Below are 7,783 nucleotides of genomic sequence, written 5' to 3'. Positions count from 1 at the left end.
TACAGAGACTGGCAGGTATATCAATGGAAGAGAACTGAAGACTCAGAAATGAACCCACATACATATTGTCACTTGATCTTTGACAAAGGAGCTAAAACCATCCAATGGAAAAATGATAGCATTTTCAACAAATGGTGCTGGTTCAACTGGAGATCAGCATGTAAAAGAATGCAAATCCATCCATTCTTATCACCCTGTACAAAGCACAAGACAAGATGGATCAAGGACCTACATATCAAACCAGATACACTCAAATTAATAGAAGAAAAAGTGGGGAAGAGCCTCAAACACATGGGCACTAGGAAATTTTCCTGAACAGAACACCAATGACTTAAGCCCTAAGATGAAAATTGACAAATGAGATTGCATAAAATTGCAAAGATTTTGTAGGACAAAGGACACTGTCAATAGGACAAAATGGCAACCAACAGATTGGGAAAAGATCTTTTACAATCCTATATCCTGTATCCAATATATACAAAAAACTCAAGAAGTTAGACTCCAAAGAATCCAATAACCCTATTAAAAAATGGGTTACAGAATTAAAGAAAGAATTCTCAACTGAGGAATATCGAATGACTGAAAAGCACCTAAAGAAATGTTCAATATCCTTAGTCATCAGGGAAATGCAAATCAAAACAACCCTGAGATTCCACCTCACACCAGTCAAAATGGCTAAGATACAAACACCGGTAACAACAGATGCTGGTGAGGAGGTGGAGAAAGAGGAACACTCCTCCATTTTTGGTGGGATTGCAAGCTGTTACAACTACTCTCGAAATCAGTCTGGTGATTTTTCAGAAAATTGGACATAGTACTACCTGAGAACCCAGCTATACCACTCCCGGGCATATATCCAAAAGATGCTCTAACATATAACAAAGACACATGTTCATAGCACTATGAACTATGTTCATAGCACTATGAACTATGTTCATAGCAGCCTTATTTGTAATATCCAGCAGCTGGAAAAAAGCCAGATGTCCCTTAACAGAGAAATAGATACAGAAAATGTGGTGAATTTATACAATGGAGTACTACTCAGCTATTAAAAACAATGACTTCATAAAATTCATAGGCAAATGGATGGAACTAGAAAATGTCATCCTGCATGAGGTAACCCAATCACACAAAAACACACATGATATGCACTCACTGATGAGTGGTATTAGCCCAAAAGCTAGGATTACCCAAGATACAATCCAAAGACTATATGAAGCTCAAGAAGAAAGACAACAAGTGCGGGTGCTTCAGTCCTTCTTAGAAGGGGGAACAAAAATATTCATAAGAGGAAATATGGAGACAAAGTTTGAAGCAAAGACTGAAGGAAAGGCCATCTAGAAACTGCTCTACTTTGGGATCCAGTCCATATACATACAACCACCAAATCCAGACAATATTGCTAATGCCAACAAGTGCATGCTGACAGGAGCCTGATATAGCTGTCTGCTGAGAAGCTCTGCCAGAGCATGACAAATACAGAGGCAAATGTTCACAGCCAACCATTGAACTTAGAATGAGGTCCCCATTGGAGGAGTTAGAGAAAGGATTAGAAGAGCTAAAGCCATTTGCAACCCAATAAGAACAATGATACCAAACAACCAGAACTCACAAGGATTAAACCACCATCCAAAGAGTACACGTGGACAGACTCATGGCTCCCGCTGCATAAGTAGCAGAGGATGGCCTTGTGGGGCACCAATGTGAGGAGAAACCCTTGGTCCTGCCAAGTCTCAACCCCCCTCCCCCCAGTGTAAGTGAATGTCAGGATGAGGAGGCAGGAATGGGTATGTGGATGAGTGAGGGAACATCCTCATAGAAGAAGAGGGAGGGGACAGTATAGGGAGTTTATATAGGGGAAATCAAGAAAGGGGATAACATTTGAAATGTAAATAAAAATTATCCATTGGGGGTGGGGGGAAGAAGGAAGACTGAAATGTGTATGCTCCTACATTCTTTCTTAGAAGGAAGAACAAAATACTCACAGGGACAAGGAGTGGATCAGGGACTGAAGAAAATTTCGTCCGGAGACTGCCCCACCTGGGGATCTATCCCATGTGCAACTACCAAACCCAGTCACTATTGCTGATGCCAAGAAGTGCTTGCTGACGGGAGCCGATATGGGTGTCTCCTGAGAGGCTCTGCCAGAGCCCTACTGATACAGATGAGGATGCTTACAGCTAACCATTAGACTGAAAAAAGGGGACCCCCAGTGGAGGAGTTAGAGAAAAGACTGAAAGAGCTGAAGGCATTTGCAGCCTCATAGGAAGACCAAACCATATCAACTAACCAGACCCCACCAGAGCTTCCAGGGACTAAATCACCAAACAATGAGTACACATGGAGAGACCCATGACTCCAACCACATGTGTAGCAGAGGATAGCATTGTCCAGCATCAATAGGAGGAAAGGCCCTTGGTCCTGTTAAAGCTCATTTCCCCAATGTAGGGAAATGCCATGGCATTGTAGGGATGGGTGGGTAGGAGTGGTAGCATCCTCATACAAGCAGGGCAAGGGGGCAGGGTATATGGGAGAGTGGGAAAAGGGTACAACATTTAAAATGTAAATACATAAAATATCCAAGAACAATATAATTTAGAAAAATAAGTAACCTTAATAAAAGTCATTGGTTCACTGAATTGGACTTGGGTGGTGTCCTTACTTTGGTCTGTTATTGATTCCCTATCCTGGGTGAGTAGATGTTTGTTCATATAGGATCACACAAGAGCAAGAACCAGATTCCCAACTTGTGACTACATGTCATCTTTGGTGCACCAGCTATTCTCACCAGTATACCACAGCACCATCTCAAAAGAATAAATGATGATATTCTTTAATTGTTTATAAAAATACTAAGTACACACTAGAGATAATTATGATAATGCAATATGTATTGAAACAAAAAACAAAATCATATTATGTAAACTTAACATCCACCAATAATGGGCTCTAAAGTGTTCAGAGGTGACTGGATTATACCAATGCAATTTTTTTTCTTTTCTTTTTTCCAACATCAGATAGAGCTAATTAAAATCTTCACATTTGTCAGCATTTACTTGTCATCATGTAGATACCAATGCATTTTATTCAACAAGTGAGAAAACATCTAAGAACATATACATCTAAACTATTTAAAATACATGCAAGGACACACAGAATGTGTTAGAACCATGGATGTGCTTCAATAAATCCACCAGAAGTTCCAGTCCCTTTAACATTTCCTCTGAGCCTTTAAAGGCCATTGGTCATCGGATAGAGGCAAATTACATGGTTTCTAAGTAGCTAGCCAAGTGGTTCTGTGAAAGCTTCATGTACTGTGATGGACTATCCTCGTGGTTTCCTCTTGTCACAGCCACACTGGCATGTGCATCTTTCCTTCAGAGGAACAAGAGGAAATGTATGAAAAACTTTCTTCAGTTCTTCTATCATGATATGCAGCAGGAATGTTTTTCAAATGAGGATTCACATTTGAATTATGGGGGTAGACGAAAATATTTAAAATCAAACCATATATCAATAATCTAAATGCCCAATTTTCAAAATTATTTTCAAATTGTACAGACTCTGACAATTATCACTTCTGAAAAGGGGGAGTAAGAAATGAGAGATGGAAAAGAGAGTGAGAAACATAAGCAAGCTTGTATCAAAATTTTGGCTTGTTATACTTTTATATAAAAATCAATTTCAACACTAGACAAAAAATTCTGACATGTGATTAAGAAATACACAATAATCGCTTCTCGGCTTTTTGACTAAGATCAAGTGTAGAAATACACAACATATGTTCACTGATCTGTGGTTTTTCTTTAGCAAAATTGTTTATAATAATAGGAGAAGCCTCATCTAACTGGGCCAGAAGCATTTTACTACCAGCTCAAGATATGATTGTTACCGTGTGGTGCTCTGTGATATATGGAAATACTGGTGACCATAACTTAAATTTCTCAGCCATTATCACCAGAATAATCCAGTAATGCAACAATGCAGAACCAAGAGGATAAATATCAGGTGTAAACCACCTACAACTCTCTGAGAAGAAACAACATATGGAACAAGGTGTATTCAAGTCAATCCAACAGCTAGGAGAAGGATTTGTGTACTTCTGGGTGACTTGTAAAATAATTGTTAAAAAGGATTAGGAACTATGTAGTATCGTAATCAGGTATATATGTATAGTTTCTCATTTGTGTTCCCCCCTCAACTTTAATGTTAAGGGTAACATTAAAAAACCTGTGTGTAAGAGCTTATTACTGAGTAGAAGTCTCATAAGTAACACACCCATGACTGCACTGAGGGGTTGCGGGGAAGCATTCAATCATGGAGTTCACCCTTCTCATTAAACCAGGAGAGATACCAAGATTAGAAAATAGCTTCTATGATGAAATATCAAGAATTAACGCCAGCTCTCACTTGGGGAAAGAACAACCTGTCAAGAAGGGCAAAGTATCCTCCAAAGCACAAGGCATCCGGCTGGTTAATGACCCTGAGCCTCCTCATGGGGCTTGAGCAATCCACTCTCACTAAAAGTTTGCTTTGACTTAGCCTCACTTCTACCGCTAGGTATTTAAGAAGTCTACTGCTGTCTCGATAAGTCCTGGCCTCGCCAGCTTGAGGTAGGTCCTGGGACTTTTATGGAAAAAATGAGAGGGCATAACTAAAGTATTGCGATTCGTTCTTTGGGTGTCACTGAAGCCATTAGAAGCTACTGTGGAGTCATCTTCTAATATGCAAATGAAAGCAATGCCCTTTCAATGCTAAGAGGAGCAAGTGTATGCATTTACTGTTTGGCAAGAAGATTATCAAATAGCAATATTTAGCTTGAAAGGGGTATAAAAGGAATCTGAGGATAAGTGCAGAAATGCATTTACCTCAAAGAAAAGTGGAATAAAAGGGGCTGGAGTGATGGCTTAGCAGTAAGAAGTGCTCGGTACTTTTCTAGAAGACCCAAGTTGAGTTCTCAGCACCCATACGGTAGTAAATATCACCTGTAACCCCAATTCCTGGGTTTCACTGGTACCTCCACAGATATGGCATACTCTTACATAAATGCATAAATACAAATAATTCTAGAAACTTAATTTTAAAGAACTAATACTTAAAAACAGCGTATTCATCAGTGGAAGTTTTCAGATGGTCATCCTTAACTGACAGGAGTTGAGCAGCAGCTGGAGCAACCTTAATTGGAACACTGATTCTTTTTGTATAAAGCAGTTATGGAGGATGATTCTATGTGTTTGGAGCAGGATACGAAGGTTGAATACTGTCTCTTTCCAATTAGTTTCTTCTTTTAAAAGCTTTATTTTCTTCTTTGTATGATATACATATGTGTCTTGATATCAAACACTCTCACTATCAATAGATGGCATCACCCAGAAGCCCTGAGGAGGCATATTGCGCTGTCTGGAAGTATGCTTGACTAAGTAATTCAGTATTATGAGGTGGTGTCTACATCCTAGAAGCTGAAATTGCAGGCTGCACTATCTATAGAACCTCAGCTCTCTGCTTTGCACCTTGTTGCTGCTCCTGTGAAGTCACTCCATTCCTCCCACCTCCCAGCTCCCTGCTACAGCATCTGTGGAGTGGGGTAGCTCATCCACATGCCACAATCATTCTTTGATTTCTATTTGTCAACATACAAGCTGACGCCATTGCTCAGAAATTTCTCTCTGTGTACTAAAACAGTAGTGCCGTTGGGTTAATTGATATTTTCAGGTCAATTAACAGAAACACACAATCTTACTGAAGTAATTCCTGGCCGGTTAGGTGTCCTGTAAGTTTTATCCACGTGCCAGCATGCTGCTATATTTTAGAAGTAAGACAAATCTCTTCTGACACTTTTGTACTTCATTTTCTATTTTGACAATTTCTAAACTGACTGGGAAGGTTAGGATACAGAAGAGAGAGAGCTAGACACTGATGATAGAGTAACTGGTGAGGGCCATGCGTATAGCAGCTGAAGAGAAAACTCTAGGAGATATATGATGATGAAAATGGGTTTAATTATATACAGTAAAAGTAATACAGATAGGGGAGCAAAAGTAAGAATAGAAGAAATTGTCAAAAGACATGGCTCATATGGCTCTAAAACACTTAATATTAGTACTTAGTACCCGTGAGGTAACTTTTAACACCATAAAGCTATCAGATACATCTTCCCTAAATTACTATTTTATTGCTGTTTCCCACTGGAATAACATGCACGAATACCTCATTTCTTTGTCTTTTGAGACAGCCCCTGAACCTTTATCCCGGTTTCTTTTCCCTACACCCTACATCTGAAGGTTCCTTCCCTGCTGCTGTTGAACTAACCCACCTCTTCCCTCCCTGACATATCCGCCAGAGTCTCCGTACAGACATCCTCTGGTGTTATATTAGTTATAAAGGAGTTTTCCTTTTTTTCAAATTTCACAGTTTAATTTAGGCCTATTTCCCCCTGTGCTCTTGCACAACCTATTCTGTCGAGCTGGGAGCTCTCTTCCCTTGGTTCCTTAGGCTATTGTTCCAAAGCGGCCATCTCCCTGTTTTCCTCAAATATCTCGGGATTTTAAGGTATCTCAGCCTCTAGTCCCAGACCAAGTCCTCTGCAATGCAATTTAATCCTTTTCCTGAAAAGCTAATTCCAGAGACATATGACCATCATGCTATTCCTGTGTTGATTTTACAGATCTGCAGAGCTCAGCTACATGATCAGCTACTATCATGCTATTCTTTTACTAAGGACATATTAACAAAATATTTCTTTAGAAATTTATATTAGATTTACAAATTTGTTTGATAAGTAACATTGGTATATATTGCAGTTCTCAAACTTTATCAAATACTCCTTAGGGAAGCTATCATGGTTATGGGTCTCTGTAGCTCACCAGTGCTAGGTACAGTGCCTTGGACACAAAAAAAAAAAAATGTTCAGCATGATCATCCCACCTCTGAGAATGCACTTGGAACGTTTCTTTGAAAGTGAACCTGGAACAATGGTCCAGCCAAGTACACCATCAGCTTTTCAACCACACGAATAGCACCAGCAGGAGAATTCTCACTGCTCCTGGAGTCCTGGGTTTCTGAGGAAGTTTCTCAGAGGAGTGGTCTGAATTGCTCCTGAAGGATAATCATCTGAACTCACTTTTGAAGAGCACTCCTTTTAAGGTATAGTGAGGGTCACTGATGTTGACTGAATTTCCATGACATCTCCAAGCATGCTGTCCTGCAGAGAGACCTTTTGCTTTTCCATGTTCTCTTTTCCCCCATGGAGAAGGCCACTGTCACAAGGCTCTGCCATTCTTTTCAACCACAAACCCAACCGGCCACAGCATCCTCACATTTGGCTTGCTTCCTCCATTCTACCCAGTAGGGTTTGAATAGGTGACTCTGTGTGACACTGGTAGTTGTTACAACTAAGAGGGCCTAACAAGATCCATCAGAAAGGTCGGACCATAGAGTCTGCAGGTGAAAAATCTTTTTCTTTCTCTTTTACTGTTCTTTTCTCTTTTCTCTTTTTCTTTATCTTTCGTCTTACTAGTTTTTAGAAGACTATAACTAGAGAGGGAACTAGGATAGGACCGTAAGGCCTGAAGCAATGGGAAATGATCAAGAATGTGGGGTTACCTGGCTAGAAATAAGGAACAGTGTCTTTGTAGAGGAAGAACAAGAAAGGCAAAAGCACAAGCACAAGCACATCACCTCTGGCCTTGAAGTAAGACTCTGAGAACTCAAATAAACAAAACTGCAGTTCTTCGCTGATATTTCAGACACACCAACTTAATAATACCCATTGTCCTGAACAAGC

At 39.9% G+C, this 7,783-nt stretch overlaps 1 non-coding gene across 1 annotated transcript; it reads right to left on the bottom strand.

The window, feature by feature from the left end:
* Positions 1–3,010: 3,010 nt before the first annotated feature.
* On the bottom strand, positions 3,011–3,071 carry LOC120097215 (small nucleolar RNA SNORD44). The gene has a single exon (XR_005494448.1). It is a non-coding gene; the product is annotated as a small nucleolar RNA SNORD44 (small nucleolar RNA).
* Between the last annotated feature and the right edge of the window lie 4,712 nt (positions 3,072–7,783).

Source organism: Rattus norvegicus, chromosome 15 (genome assembly GCF_036323735.1).
Source record: "Rattus norvegicus strain BN/NHsdMcwi chromosome 15, GRCr8, whole genome shotgun sequence".
Classification (NCBI taxonomy): domain Eukaryota; kingdom Metazoa; phylum Chordata; class Mammalia; order Rodentia; family Muridae; genus Rattus; species Rattus norvegicus.
This window is presented reverse-complemented; position numbering and strand designations above follow the sequence as displayed.